General features: G+C 41.7%; 1 long non-coding RNA gene across 1 annotated transcript in view; it reads right to left on the minus strand.

The window, feature by feature from the left end:
• The window catches only part of LOC111186703 (uncharacterized), a 30,706-nt gene extending 15,462 nt beyond the window's left edge, over nucleotides 1–15,244 (minus strand). The window contains exons 1-2 of the long non-coding RNA XR_016387954.1: nucleotides 14,819–15,244; nucleotides 10,479–11,435 (exon numbers count right to left, since the gene is read on the minus strand). This is a non-coding gene — a long non-coding RNA (uncharacterized LOC111186703). The remainder of the gene's footprint in view (nucleotides 1–10,478; nucleotides 11,436–14,818) is intronic.
• Nucleotides 15,245–15,285: the final 41 nt, after the last annotated feature.

The raw sequence follows: 15,285 nt of genomic DNA on the forward strand, positions 1-15,285 counted from the left end.
TCATCTCAATAGATGCAGAGAAAGCTTTCGACAAAATTCAACACCCAATTATGATAAAAACCCTGCCGAAAATAGGCATTGAGGGAACTTTCCTCAACATAATAAAGGCCATATATGACAAACCCACAGCCAACATCATCCTCAATGGTGAAAAACTGAAAGCATTTCCACTAAGATCAGGAACAAGACAAGGTTGCCCACTCTCACCACTCTTATTCAACATAGTTTTGGAAGTTTTCGCCACAGCAATCAGCCACAGCAATCAGGAAATAAAAGGAATCCAAATCGGAAAAGAAGAAGTAAAGCTGTCACTGTTTGCAGATGACATGATACTATACATAGAGAATCCTAAAGATGCTACCAGAAAACTACTAGAGCTAATCAATGAATTTGGTAAAGTAGCAGGATACAAAATTAATGCACAGAAATCTCTGGCATTCCTATACACTAATGATGAAAAATCTGAAAGTGAAATCAAGAAAACACTCCCATTTACCACTGCAACAAAAAGAATAAAATATCTAGGAATAAACCTACCTAAGGAGACAAAAGACCTGTATGCAGAAAATTATAAGACACTGATGAAAGAAATTAAAGATGATACAAATAGATGGAGAGATATACCATGTTCTTGGATTGGAAGAATCAACATTGTGAAAATGACTCTACTACCCAAAGCAATCTATAGATTCAATGCAATCCCTATCAAACTACCACTGGCATTTTTCACAGAACTAGAACAAAAAATTTCACAATTTGTATGGAAACACAAAAGACCCCGAATAGCCAAAGCAATCTTGAGAATGAAAAACGGAGCTGGAGGAATCAGGCTCCCTGACTTCAGACTATACTACAAAGCTACAGTAATCAAGACAGTATGGTACTGACACAAAAACAGAAAGATAGATCATTGGAACAGGATAGAAAGCCCAGAGATAAATCCACACACATATGGTCACCTTATCTTTAATAAAGGAGGCAGGAATGTACAGTGGAGAAAGGACAGCCTCTTCAATAAGTGGTGCTGGGAAAACTGGACAGGTACATGTAAAAGTATGAGATCAGAGCACTCCCTATCAGCATACACAAAAATAAACTCAAAATGGATTAAAGACCTAAATGTAAGGCCAGAAATTATCAAACTCTAGAGGAAAACATAGGCAGAACACTCTATGACATACATCACAGCAAGATCCTTTTTGACCCATCTCCTAGAGAAATGGAAATAAAACCAAAAATAAACAAATGGGACCTAATGAAACTTCAAAGGTTTTGCACAGCAAAGGAAACCATAAACAAGACCAAAAGACAACCCTCAGAATGGGAGAAAATATTTGCAAATGAAGTAACTGACAAAGGATTAATCTCCACAATTTACAAGCAGCTCATGCAGCTCAATATCAAAAAAACAAACAACCCAATCCAAAAATGGGCAGAAGACCTAAATAGACATTTCTCCAAAGAAGACATACAGACTGCCAACAAACACATGAAAGCATGCTCAACATCATTAATCATTAGAGAAATGCAAATCAAAACTACAATGAGATATCATCTCACACCAGTCAGAATGCCCATCATCAACAAATCTAGAAACAATAAATGCTGGAGAGGGTGTGGGAAAAAGGGAACACTCTGGCACTGCTGGTGGGAATGTGAATTGGTACAGCCATGATGGAGAACAGTATGGAGGTTCGTTAAAAAACTACAAATAGAACTACCATATGACCCACCAATCCCACTACTGGGCATATACCCTGAGAAAACCAAAATTCAAAAAGAGTCATGTACCAAAATGTTCATTGCAGCTCTATTTACAATAGCCCGGAGATGGAAACAACCTAAGTGCCCATCATCGCATGAATGGATAAAGAAGATGTGGCACGTATATACAATGGAATATTACAGAGCCATAAAAAGAAACGAAATTGAGCTATTTGTAATGAGGTGGTTGGACCTAGAGTCTGTCATACAGAGTGAAGTAAGTCAGAAAGAGAAAGACAAATATCGTATGCTAACACATATATATGGAATTTAAGAAAAAAAATTTCATGAAGAACCTAGGGGTAAGACAGGAATAAAGACGCAGACCTACTAGAGAATGGACTTGAGGATATGGGGAGGGGGAAGGGTAAGCTGTGACAAAGTGAGAGTGGCATGGACATATATACACTACCAAAAGTAAAATAGATAGCTAGTGGGAAGCAGACGCTTAGCATAGGGAGATCAGCTCTGTGCTTTGTGACCACCTAGAGGGGTGGGATAGGGAGGGTGGGAGGGAGGGAGACGCAAGGGGGAAGAGATATGGGGATATATGTATAACTGATTCACTTTGTTATAAAGCAGAAACTGACACACCATTGTAAAGCAATTATACTCCAACAAAGATGTAAAAAAAAAAAACAAAACACCGAGAACTTGAGGTGGGTTGGGCACCCCTCAACACCCAAGGTGTGAATGTAGAGTCTAGATAATTAGTTCTCACCCTTACCTTCCTTTTAATCAAGAAACTTTTATCTCACCATCACTTTCTTCATTTCAGCTTACATGGAGCTGGGAGCTGCCACCTTGTGGCCATAAGGTATTACTGCACTTCTAAGGACACAGGAATACTGATGATCTTCCCCGGAATTGTGGATACACAGAACAGAGAAACTTGACATCTTCTAGCTCTGACTCACCTAAGACATGAGGCAGGTGAAGCCCAGAGTCACCAGCCGAGTGAGTCACAGCCTAACTGAGAAGGACTGCCATATGGGAAACTGGCTTCTTGCTCAGTTAGTTTTAAATGTTGAAAATTTGTTTGCTTTTTAAAATATTAAAATACTAATTTTCTTCAACTTAAAGCAAATATAAAAGTGGAACCCTTCACTCGCATTCCCCAGCCCCTCTCCGGATCTCTGGAGGCCAACACATTGTGTTTCTTTTTATTTTATTTTATTTTATTTTTTGCGGTACGCGGGCCTCTCACTGTTGTGGCCTCTCCCGTTGCGGAGCACAGGCTCCGGACGCGCAGGCTCATCGACCATGGCTCACGGGCCCAGCCACTCCGCAGCATGTGGGATCTTCCCGGACCGGGGCACGAACCCCTGTCCCCTGCATTGGCAGGCGGACTCTCAACCACTGCGCCACCAGGGAAGCCCCACACTGTCTTTCTTGATCAACATTTTCAGAGCCAGCATTAAGGGTGTACGACCTGCATCTCTCATGAACATTCCACATGGTTTAGTTTACCTCACCTATAAATTCTGAATTAGTGACTCTAACTTAATCAAGTTTTTGAATAGACTTACATGGAATCAAAATATCCACTTTGAGGGGGCTTCCCTGGCGGTGCAGTGGTTGAGAGTCTGCCTGCCAATGCAGGGGACACTGGTTCGAGCCCTGGTCTGAGAGGATCCCACATGCCGCGGAGCAACTGGGCCCATGAGCCACAACTACTGAGCCTTTGTGTCTGGAGCCTGTGCTCTGCAATGAGAGGCCACGAGAGTGAGAGGCCAGCACACCGCGATGAAGAGTGGCCCCCGCACTGCGATGAAGAGTGGCCCCCGCACCACGATAAAGAGTGGCCCCCGCTCGCCACAACTGGGGAAGCCCTCACACAGAAACGAAGACCCAACACAGCCAAAAATAAATAAATAAATAAATAAATTAAAAAAAAAATCCACGTTGAAAATAAATGCAAGGTTGTAAATTTGATAATTATTGTTATGCTTCTCTTTATGCACAGGAAATACAGAGACATCTTAACATTACATTAGTTACTCCTTTCAATAACAAACTATTAATTTGGATTCAGATTATAAACTATTCAAATTAAAATGTGCAGCAGCCTCTCGTGGAGCTATGAATGTACGGTAAGGCAAGAAAGCCTGCCTTCTATTTCACCTGCTGAAAAACTGCTTACTATTTTAAACAAGGTGATGAGATAACAAGGTAATAGGTTAAGGTAATGAGGACTACTGGATGTCAGATTGTGTTTTAAACTTGGTCATTGCAGCCTTAAGTATTGGTATGGTAGAACCTCAACTTGTCTTTTTTTCAGAATTCTAATGCAAAGACCCCAGGTTGGTACAGAGACCCCACCCGTAAGGAGTCTCTTTCCTATCCCTCCTCCCTCTTCCTTTAACCCCAAACTCAAAAAGCCAGACTCATCTAAGCGTAAAAGAGATTTTGGTAGAAAAAGTCTACAAACCCCAGAGCCTCGAGACATGGTTGGGATAAAGATTGTTAGTGCTTTGGAAAGTAAAAAGTATACTTTTTCTTTTTTCCTTGATAAAGTTATCCTTTCCTTTTCCAGTTCTTTGGTTTCAAATGATAGAGACTATAAAGAAATAAACATTAAAATACCCTGCTACAGAAAGAGATCACTGGGCATTCCATTGATTTTTGGAAACTAAAAATAAAGAAACTAAACCCCTAGTTCCTCAGAGCCACTGGTTTCACTTTCCTCTGACTGAGCCCTAATCTCCTGGGGTCAGATTCCCAGCCTCATGTCTGCTGTATGTGTGGCAGGGGCAGTTTTATTTCCGTCCACTACCTTCCTAAGAATTCTGCTTGTAGCTAATGAGGTTAAAGGCTAAGGCTCAGCCCACCCCACTCTGATAAACCAAGAAAGGCCAGGGATTAGTTTGCCTAATCCACCAGAGGGCAGACAGCAGAAGCAAGAAGAACTACAATCCTGCAGCCATTGGAACAAAAACCACATTCACGGAAAGACAGACAAGATGAAAAGACAGAAGGCTATGTACCAGATGAAGGAACAAGATAAACCCCAGAAAAACAACTAAATGAAGTGGAGATAGGCAATCTTCCAGAAAAAGAATTCAGAATAATGACAGTGAAGATGATCCAGGACCTCGGAAAAAGAATGGAGGCAAAGATCGAGAAGATGCAAGAAATGTTTAATGAAGACCTCGAAAAACTGAAGAACAAACAAACAGAGATGAACAGTACAATAACTGAAATGAAAAATACACTAGAAGGAATCAATAGCAGAATAACTGAGGCAGAATAATGGATAAGTGACCTGGAAGACAGAATGGTGGAATTCACTGCTGTGGAACAGACTAAAGAATGAAAAAGAAATGAAGAAAGCCTAAGAGACCTCTGGGACAACATTAAATGCAACAACACTCGCATTATAGGGGTCCCAGAAGGAGAAGAGAGAGAAAGGACCCGAGAAAATATTTGAAGAGATTATAGTTGAAAACTTCCCTAACATGGGAAAGGAAATAGCCACTGAAGTCCAGGAAGGGCAGAGAGTCCCAGGTAGGATAAACCCAAGGAGAAACACGCCAAGACACATAGTAATCAAATTGGCAAAAATTAAATACAAAGGAAAATTACTGAAAGCAGAAAGGTTAAAACGACAAATAACATACAAGGGAACTCCCATAAGGTTAACAGCTGATTTCTCAGCAGAAACTCTACAAGCCAGAAGGGAGTGGCATGACATATTTAAAGTGATGAAAGGGAAGAACCTACAACCAAGATTACTCTACCCAGAAAGGATCTCATTCAGATTTGATGGAGAAATCAAAAGCTTTACAGACAAGCAAAAGCTAAGAGAATTCAGCACCACCAAACCAGCTCTACAACAAATGCTAAAGGAACTTCTCTAAGTGGGAAACACAAGAGAAGAAAAGGACCTACAAAAACAAACCCAAAACAATTAAGAAAATGGTAATAGGAATATACATATTGATAATTACCTGAAACATGAATGGATTAAGTGCTCCAACCAAAAGACACAGGCTAGCTGAATGGATACAAAAACAAGACCCATATATATGCTGTCTACAAGAGACCCACTTCAGACCTAGGGACACATACAGACTGAAAGTGAGGGGATGGAAAAAGATATTCCACGCAGATGGAAATCAAAAGAAAGCTTGAGGAGCAATTCTCATATCAGACAAAATAGACTTTAAAATAAAGAATGTTACAAGAGACAAGGAAAGACACTACGAAAGGGATCAATCCAAGAAGAAGATATAACAATTATAAATATGTATGCACCCAACATAGCAGCACCTCAATACATAAGGCAACTGCTAACAGCTCTAAAAGAGGAAATCAACAGTAACACAATAATAGTGGGGGACTTTAACACCTTATGTACACCAAAGAAAAGATCATCCAGACAGAAAATTAATAAGGAAACATAAGCTTTAAATGATACAATAGACCAGATAGATTTAATTGATATTTATAGAACATTCCATCCAAAAACAGCAGATTACACTTTCTTCTCAAGTACACATGGAACATTCTCCAGGATAGATCACATCTTGGGTCACAAATCAAGCCTCAGTAAATTTAAGAAAACCAAAATCATATCAAGCATCTTTTCTGAGCACAACGCTATGAGATTAGAAATCAGTTACAGGGAAAAAAACATAAAAACACAAACACATGGAGGCTAAACAATACACTACTAAATAATCAAGAGATCACTGAAGGAATCAAAGAGGAAATCAAAAAATACCTAGAAACAAATGACAATGAAAACACAATGATCCAAAACCTATGGGATGCAGCAAAAGCAGTTCTAAGAGGGAAGTTTATAGCAATGCAAGCCTACCTCAAGAAACAAGAAAAATCTCAAATAAACAATCTAACCTTATACCTAAAGGAACTAGAGAAAGAAGAACAAACACAACCCAAAGTTAGCAAAAGGAAAGAAATCATAAAGATCAGAGCAGAAATAAATGAAATAGAAACAAAGAAAACAATAGCAAAGATCAATAAAACTAAAAGCTGGTTCTTTGAGAAGATAAACAAAATTGATAAAGCATTAGCCAGACTCATCAAGAAAAAGAGGGAGAGGACTCAAATCAATAAAACTAGAAATGAAAAAGGAGAAGTTACAACAGACACCGCAGAAATACAAAGCATCCTAAGAGACTACTACAAGACTACTACAACTCTGCCAATAAACTGGACAACCTGGAAGAAAGGGACAAATTCTTAGAAAGGTATAACCTTCCAAGACTGAAACAGGAAAAAATAGAAAATATGAACAGACCAATCACAAGCACTGAAATTGAAACTGTGATTAAAAATCTTCCAACAAACAAAAGTCCAGGACCAGACAGCTTCACAGGTGAACTCTATCAAACATTTAGAGAAGAGCTAACACCATCCTTCTCAAACTCTTCCAAAAAATTGCAGAGGAAGGAACACTCCCAACTCATTCTATGAGGCCACCATCACCGTGATACCAAAACCAGACAAAGATACTACAAAAAAAAGAAAATTACAGACCAATATCACTGATGAATATAGGTGCAACAAAAGAGTAGAAAACAGAATCCAACAACATATTAAAGGGATCAAACACCATGATCAAGTGGGATTTATCCCAGGAATGCAAGGATTCTTCAATATACACAAATCAATCAATGTGATACATCATATTAACAAATTGAAGAATAAAAACCATAAGATCATCTCAAGAGATGCAGAAAAAGCTTTGGACAAAATTCAACACCCATTTATGGTAAAAACTCTCCAGAAAGTGGGCATAGAGGGATACTACCTCAACATAATAAAGGCCATATACGACAAACCCACAGCAAACATCATTCTCAATGGTAAAACACTGAAAGCATTTCCCCTAAGATCAGGAACAAGACAAGATGTCCACTCTTGCCACTATTATTCAACATAGTTCTGAAAGTCCTAGCCATGGCAGTCAGAGACAAAAAAGAAATAAAAGGAATCCAAATCAGAAAAGAAGTAAAACTGTCACTGTCTGCAGATGACATGATACTATACATAGAGAATCCTACAGATGCCACCAGAAAACTACTAGAGCTAATCAATGAATTTGGTAAAGTTGCAGGATACAAAATTAATGCACAGAAATCTCTTGCATTCCTATATGCTAACAACAAAAGATCAGAAAGAGAAATTAAGGAAACAATCCCATTCACCATTGCAACAAAAAGAATAAAATACCTAGGAATAAACCTACCTGAGGAGGTACAACACCTGTACTCAGAAAACTGTAAGACACTGATGAAAGAAATCAAAGATGACACAAACAGATGGAGAGATATACCATGTTCTTGGATTGGAAGAATCAATATTGTGAAAATGACTATACTATCCAAAGCAATCTACAGATTCAATGCAATCCCTATCAAATTACCAATGGCATTTTTTACAGAACTAGAACAAAAAATCTTAAAATTTGTATGGAGACACAAAAGACCCCGAATAGCTAAAGCAGTCTTGAGGGAAAAAAATGGAGCTGGAGGAATCAGACTCCCTGACTTCAGACTACACTACAAAGGTACAGTAATCAAGACAATATGGTACTGGCACAAAAACAGAAATATAGATCAATAGAACAGGATAGAAACCCCAGAGATAAACCTATGGTCAACTAATCTATGACAAAGGAGGCAAGGATATACAATGGAGAAAGGACAGTCCCTTCAATAAGTGGTGCTGGGACAACTGGACAGCTACATGTAAAATAATGAAATTAGAACACTCCCTAACACCATACACAAAAATAAACTCAAAATGGATTAGGGACCTAAATGTGAGACTGGACACTATAAAGCTCTTAGAGGAAAACATAGGAAGAACACTCTATGACATAAGTCACAGCAAGATCTTTTTTGATCCACATCCTAGAGTAATGGAAATAAAAAATAAACAAATGGGACCTAATGAAACTTAAAAGCTTTTGCACAGCAAAGGAAACCATAAACAAGACAAAAAGACAACCCTCAGAATGGGAGAAAATATTTGCAAACGAATCAATGGACAAAGGATTAATCTCCAAAATATATAAAGAGCTCATGCAGCTCAGTATTAAAAAAACAAACAACCCAATCCAAAAATGAGCAGAAGACCTAAGTAGACATTTTTCCAAAGAAGACATACAGATGCCCAAGAGGCACATGAAAGGCTGCTCAACATCACTAATTATTAGAGAAATGCAAATCAAAACTACAATGAGGCATCACCTCACACCAGTCAGAATGGGCATCATCAGAAAATCTACAAACAACAAATGCTGGAGAGGGTGTGGAGGAAAGGGAACCCTCTTGCATTCAACCTCTTGCATTCAACCCTCTTGCATTCAACTCTTACATTCAACCCTCTTGAATGTAAATTGATACAGCCGCTATGGAGAAGAGTATGGAGGTTCCTTAAAAAACTAAAAATAGAACTACCATATGAGCCAGCAATCCCACTACTGGGCATATACCCAGAGAAAACCATAATTCAAAATGACACATGCACCCCAATGTTCACTGCAGTACTATTTACAATAGCCAGGTCATGGAAGCAACCTAAATGCCCATCGACAGACGAATGGATAAAGAAGATGTGGTACATATATACAGTGGAATATTACTCAGCCATAAAAAGGAATGAAATTGGGTCATTTGTAGAGATGTGGATGAATCTAGAGACTGTCATACAGAGTGAAGTAAGTCAGAAAGAGAAAAACAAATTATCGTATATTAACGCATATATGTGGAACCTAGAAAAATGGTACAGATGAACCGGTTTGCAGCGCAGAAATAGAGACACAGATGTAGAGAACAAACGTATGGACACCAAGGGGGGAAAGCGGCGGCGGGGTGGGGGGGGTGGGACGAATTGGGAGATCGGGATTGACATGTACACACTAATACGTATAAAATGGACAACTAATAAGAACCTGCTGTATAAAAAAAATAAATAAAATTCAAAAAAAGAAAAAAGAAAGGCCAGGGAGAAGGGAGGGGAGAGTTGAGATGAGAATGCCTGGGACCAAGTGACCGAAGAGTGACTGGAGGAGAGGGCCTGCTGGAAAGGCTGGGCTGCAGGTGAGCCCACGGCCCGGAGGACTGACCATCGCCCGCAGGCTCTGGGTGTATCCCAGGCATCCCCACATCGGCATGAGCTCCAGGGCCCAGTCCGTGCTGCTGCTTCTTCTCGCACTGCTGATGCTGCAGGTGAGCAGGGGCGGGTACCCACAACCTGGCGCGTAGGATCTATCTGCCAGGTGCCAGGAACTGAGAGCACAGCTCCAGCTGGCTCTGCCCCTTCGAGGATAAGGGGTCGGGGGTGGACTGCATGTGATCGGCGGCAGCTGAGAGCGAGGGGGCTGGGAACTTTAGTACAGGGGAGGAAAAGGATTTTCCAGAATTTATACAAAGGAGGGGTTTAGCGCCATGATCTGTTTGGGGGAGTAGTGGGGACAGGCTAAGGGGACTCGCCTTAAACCCGGTGTATATAGTACACACACTTTTAGATTTATATCAACACATTTCCTAAGGATACGTCTATTCACCTTACATAAGACTAAGAAAATCTCAACTGAGTATGTCAAAGACGGTTTGAGCAAACCGATGGGGGTGGGAAAGCTAAATCCCCCTGTCCCCCACCAGTTGCCTCGGCTCAACTGGGAAAAAAACAGTAGAATCAAGGTGAGACAAGTATGGGCTTGTTCTGTTTGTACTTACAGTGGACGGAGTTAACGCTCCTGCACATGCTTGTGGGTCACGACCTGCTTAGTCACTTTCCTCAGAGCGGGAGGGAGAGCCGTGGAACTCTGGCGTTGCTGCTGAGTTCCTCCTTATAAACCCGCCGAGGGCAGAGGCAGGAGGCCCTGCAGTGGGCGGGGGTCAAGATGCTGGGCCTGTGCTGGGTCACTGGGGTGTGGCCTGGGCATCCGGTTTTTAAAGGTTTTAACTTCACCTTATTAAGCCTCATTTCCTCCACCTGAAATTGAAGCTAATGCTTGTACTTTTCTGTGGGAGTCAATGAGGTAATACAGAGAATCTGCATCTTTCTGTTTTCGCAGCCCTGGTGAAATGGTTGCTCTGTTTACTCAGGGCCGGGGCTGCTACTACTGATTGGCTACTCGTTCTGAGCCAGGTGCTTTCATAGCCACTGGGGTGTAACAGTAAACAAAAGAGCAAAGAAAAAGTTCCCAGTCCTCTAGCCAGCTCTGCTTCTGAAATTTGATGCCTTATTTGGCACCCTTTGCTTGGTGTTCGGAGGACTTTCTTGGCTACTTTTTAACATGGAAGAACCTTTTTTTATAAATTTATTTTATTTGCTTTTGGGCTGTGTTGGGTCTCATTGCTGCGTGCGGGCTTTCTCTAGTTGTGGCGAGCGGGGGCTACTCTTCGTTGTGGTGCGCGAGCTTCTCATTGTGGTGGCTTCTCTTGTTGAGGAGCACGGGCTCTAGGCGCACGGGCTCAGTAGTTGTGACGCAGGGGCTCAGTAGTTGTGGCACAGGGGCTTAGTTGCTCTGTGGCATGTGGGATCTTCCCGGACCAGGGCTTGAACCTTGGTCCCCTGCATTGGCAGGCGGATTCTCAACCACTGCACCACCAGGGAAGCCCTCTTGGTTACTTTTTGCCATGAGGAGTTGTGTGTTCTGGTAGAATCCTGTTTCAGTAGCCCATGTTCACCTGGATTTGAATACATCACAAATCAAACCCTGTCTCCATCTTTGTCTTGCTCCTGCCCTCACCCCTAACTGGACTCATTCAGAGGTGTATTTTTTCTCCTTTCTGTTGTGTTAGCACAGAGCCCGGGCAGGTCAATTCACGTCAGAGGGTGTGGTGGGTTGGCTGGGCAGTAGGACTGGACTGTGGGTAGCAATTCCGTGTTTGTTGAAAGCAGCTTTATATAGATTCCAGGGGATCAAGGCCAAGGGAGAGAATGGGATGCAGCAGGATTCAGAGGTTTTGAGCAATCCACACTCTGGACCCTTAATTGACGAAGACCTTTGCGCCTGGGAGGTGCCCAATTATTTGCTGAGCGGGCTGTAAGTAACCTATTCCTTTCCACCCCTACCTTTTCCTCCCACATTGGTTTCTGACCAGCTCTGACATGCAAAGCAGGCACCCCCTCCCCCTCCTCTGATCCAGATTTAAAACTGGTACCCATTCTGCTGAAGAGCTGCAATGTCTACGACAGTTTTCTCCCCAAATCCCCCACCCTTGCTTTGTCATCCTGACATGAAGCAAAGGACAAAGCTGTGACTCTGCTGCAGGTCTTTGTCCCAGATCCCACGACAAGCCACAGAAGCAGGGTCCTGCTCCCCTATTTGCCATTTCCAGTCCTGAGAGCCTGCACGTCCTCAGCTTTGGGCTGTGGCAGCTTCCAGGACCCAAGAGAAGGGAGGGTTTGACAAAGAAGTTAGTGCACAAAGTCTGTTATGGTTGGTTGTTGTTTTTAATCTGGGAAATTCTGAGTCGAGTTATCTTTGAAAAGTTTCTTAGCATTTATGCTCTGCCTGATTAACTCACTCAACCGCTTCATTCAAGAACAACAGAGCTGGCGGATTGCAGGAGGTGAGGGGTCATATGGTCAGAGGTGATGCTGAGCCCTCAGCAGGGGTCAGAGTGGCTGGTCTCTGTCCTAAGAGCCCTGAGAACCCCATTTTCTGTTGCTCTATGCCAAATCCGCACCTGTAAACGATCAGCCAAGCTTCCATATGCAGAGAATGTGTTTGGACCCGTGTGCTAGTCTCCAAGGGCTGTTATTACAAAGGACAAACTAGGTGGCTTAAAGCAACTGAAATGTACAGCATGGCGACTCTAGTTAATAATTCCAAATTGCATATTTGAAACTTGCCAAGAGAGTAGATCTTAAAAGTTCTCATCACAAGAAAAAAAATCTGTTACTATAAATGGTGACAGATATTAAGTAGGCTTCTTGTGACGATCATTTCGAAATACATACATATATTGATTGAATTATTGTGTTGTGCTCATGAAACTAATATGCTGGTGCACGTCAATGAGACCTCAATAAAAAAATTTTTCTTGAATTCAAGTTTGCTGTGAAAAATATTTTCAGGAAAGAATTATTTCCATATAGGTCTCTTAGTTCTTTACGACCTTCTATAGACACAAAGCCTTCATTTACTGAGAAAACTTCTCCCCAGAGTTGCCACGGCTCCTCAGCCTGGCCCGCACAATGCCGGTGACATGTCCTCAAGTCAGCAGCAGCTATCATGTGATGGGCAGGCTGGACCTTACAGTGACCGCCCACCTGCCACACTCCCATGAAATAGGTGGACAGTGCAGCTGGAGATGCGCTTGGAGAAAGTTTTCTCCCCAGTCACGTTACAGAAAGCTTTATGTAAATCTTTTGAATGGCATCCGCTTTGGACAAACAGCCTAAAATTGGCAGGGATGGGAAATATAATAAGCGTACTTACAAGATCATTTCGACAAATATAACTGTTTCCAGTCTTCCTGCCTCACCAGTCGAGACAGTGCAAATGAATTCCAAGTGGTGCATAAAGAGAGGAGAAACAACACACATGTGCACACAAGGATGTGAAATTTCAGGTGTCTCTGGGCGAAGAAATACACTATTTCAGACCTCTTTTCCAGCGCTCCAGCCGGCTCCTGGTGACTGTCGGCTGTGCTGTTTATGTGCCATCATAGGAAAATGAAACTAGAGCTTTCCTGTTGAAAGGGCCCTACACCTCACTTCACACCCTTGCTCACAGAAGGGGAAACTGAGGCCAGAGAGGAGACAAAACCTTAATGTATTCCTTGTTCATGACCTGGGCCACCCGAAAATACACCTGTCTTAGAAATGGAATGAATTTCTTCATTCTGTTGCAAGACCTGCAATTTTCTCCATTTTAAAATTCCACATGCGGTTAGGCTCTTAATTTAAAATTAACAACATTAATCAAGAAGCATTTGTTGTCTGAATAAGTCGATGTTTGAGATTTTGGAAAGAGTTTAAAAAAATTCTTTGCCTTTAGGGAAAAAGATAGAAATAGAGCCTGTGGCAGGAAACAAATACGTTTATATTTGACATTAACAAAACCAGATGACCCAATAATATACCCCACTCACTGGAAGGGTGGCCAACCACAAGAAATGAAGATTTGGAGGATGTTTCTTTATTTTCTATGACGCTGTTATTTACTACACAGTCCTTTATGCTGCAACAAGCTTTTGGGTGAGGATAGATCCTTATAGTGGCGGGGGGGGGGCGACCACAACAAGAGGTGTTCGGCAGGCTCTAGGTGGGCTGGTGATCACTTACCCTGTCCTGGGAGATCTTAGGTATAAATCCTAGAGGAGCAGCTATCAAACCTCTTGCTCTCAGGATGCCTTTCCACTCGCAAACTTTATGCAGAACCCAAAGAACTGTTGCTTATGAGGTTATATTTACTGATGCTTACCATGTTAGAAATTAAGACTGGGAATTATTTTTTTGGCCACGCCATGTGGCTTGTGGGATCCTAGTTCCCTGACCAGGGATCGAACCTGGGCCTCCTGCAGTGGAAGCATGGAGTCCTAACCACTGGACCGAGAGGGAATTCCCAAGACTGGGAAATTTTAAACGTATTTCTCAATTCATTAAAGTTAATGATAAGTCCATTACATGTTAATATAAATCACACATGTCTATGAAAAATAAACATATTTTTCAAAATTCCATTCAGTTTGAAGAATGGCACTCTTTTATGTTTTTTGCAAATCTCTTGGCTGTCCGGCTTAAAAGCAGACAGCTGGATTCTCCTCTCTGATTCCGAATTCTCCTCTCTGATTCCGAATTCAGTCTGTTGTAAATGTTGTTTGGTTAAAGTATGTGAAGCAATTCCGGCCTCACATAGGTATATATGGAAAGGGAGGAATATTTTAATCGCCTGGAACAGATAATTGTGGGTATTCTTTTTGACATCACACCAAAACTTGACAAGTGGTCCTTTTTTAACACTTACTTGCAATGTGGAATCCGAAAGCATATTAATGAACTTTCCTTACTCTGTTCCATTAAAACCATTTGTGTCTCTTGCATTGCAGATGACTCTCACCTGTGCATGATTTTGGGCCGTGATGTCTTAATCAGTAGGAAACTCAGCTCTTGGAGCAACGAAGATCTTCCAAATGTTGACATATTTCATTCTACAAAATCAAAAAATCACATTCGTCAATCTGTCCACCGACATCAGCAGAAAAATCTTTACCTGTTGGGAAGCTGTCAAGCTCGGAGTAGCAGACACAAATTTTCCAAAATTCTAATTTTTGCTTGAGAGCTTAAATTTTACTGTCGGCAACATGACTGTCCATTGTTTTTCTCGAAGTGACGGGCTGACTCTGTTCATTACCAACGACCTGTCTGTCAAGTACCTGATCCCGAACAGCCATGGTCAGGCAGTCATTCTTTCGAGGAAAATGCTGCTTCAGAAAAAAGTGGCCTGGGGCTTCCCTGGTGGCGCAGTGGTTGACAGTCCGCCTGCCGATGCAGGGGACACGGGTTCGTGCCCCGGTCCGGGAAGAT

This window comes from Delphinapterus leucas, chromosome 15, assembly GCF_059928025.1.
Source record: "Delphinapterus leucas isolate spDelLeu-1000000601 "Yukka" chromosome 15, BTC_Dleu_Yukka2, whole genome shotgun sequence".
Lineage (NCBI taxonomy): Eukaryota > Metazoa > Chordata > Mammalia > Artiodactyla > Monodontidae > Delphinapterus > Delphinapterus leucas.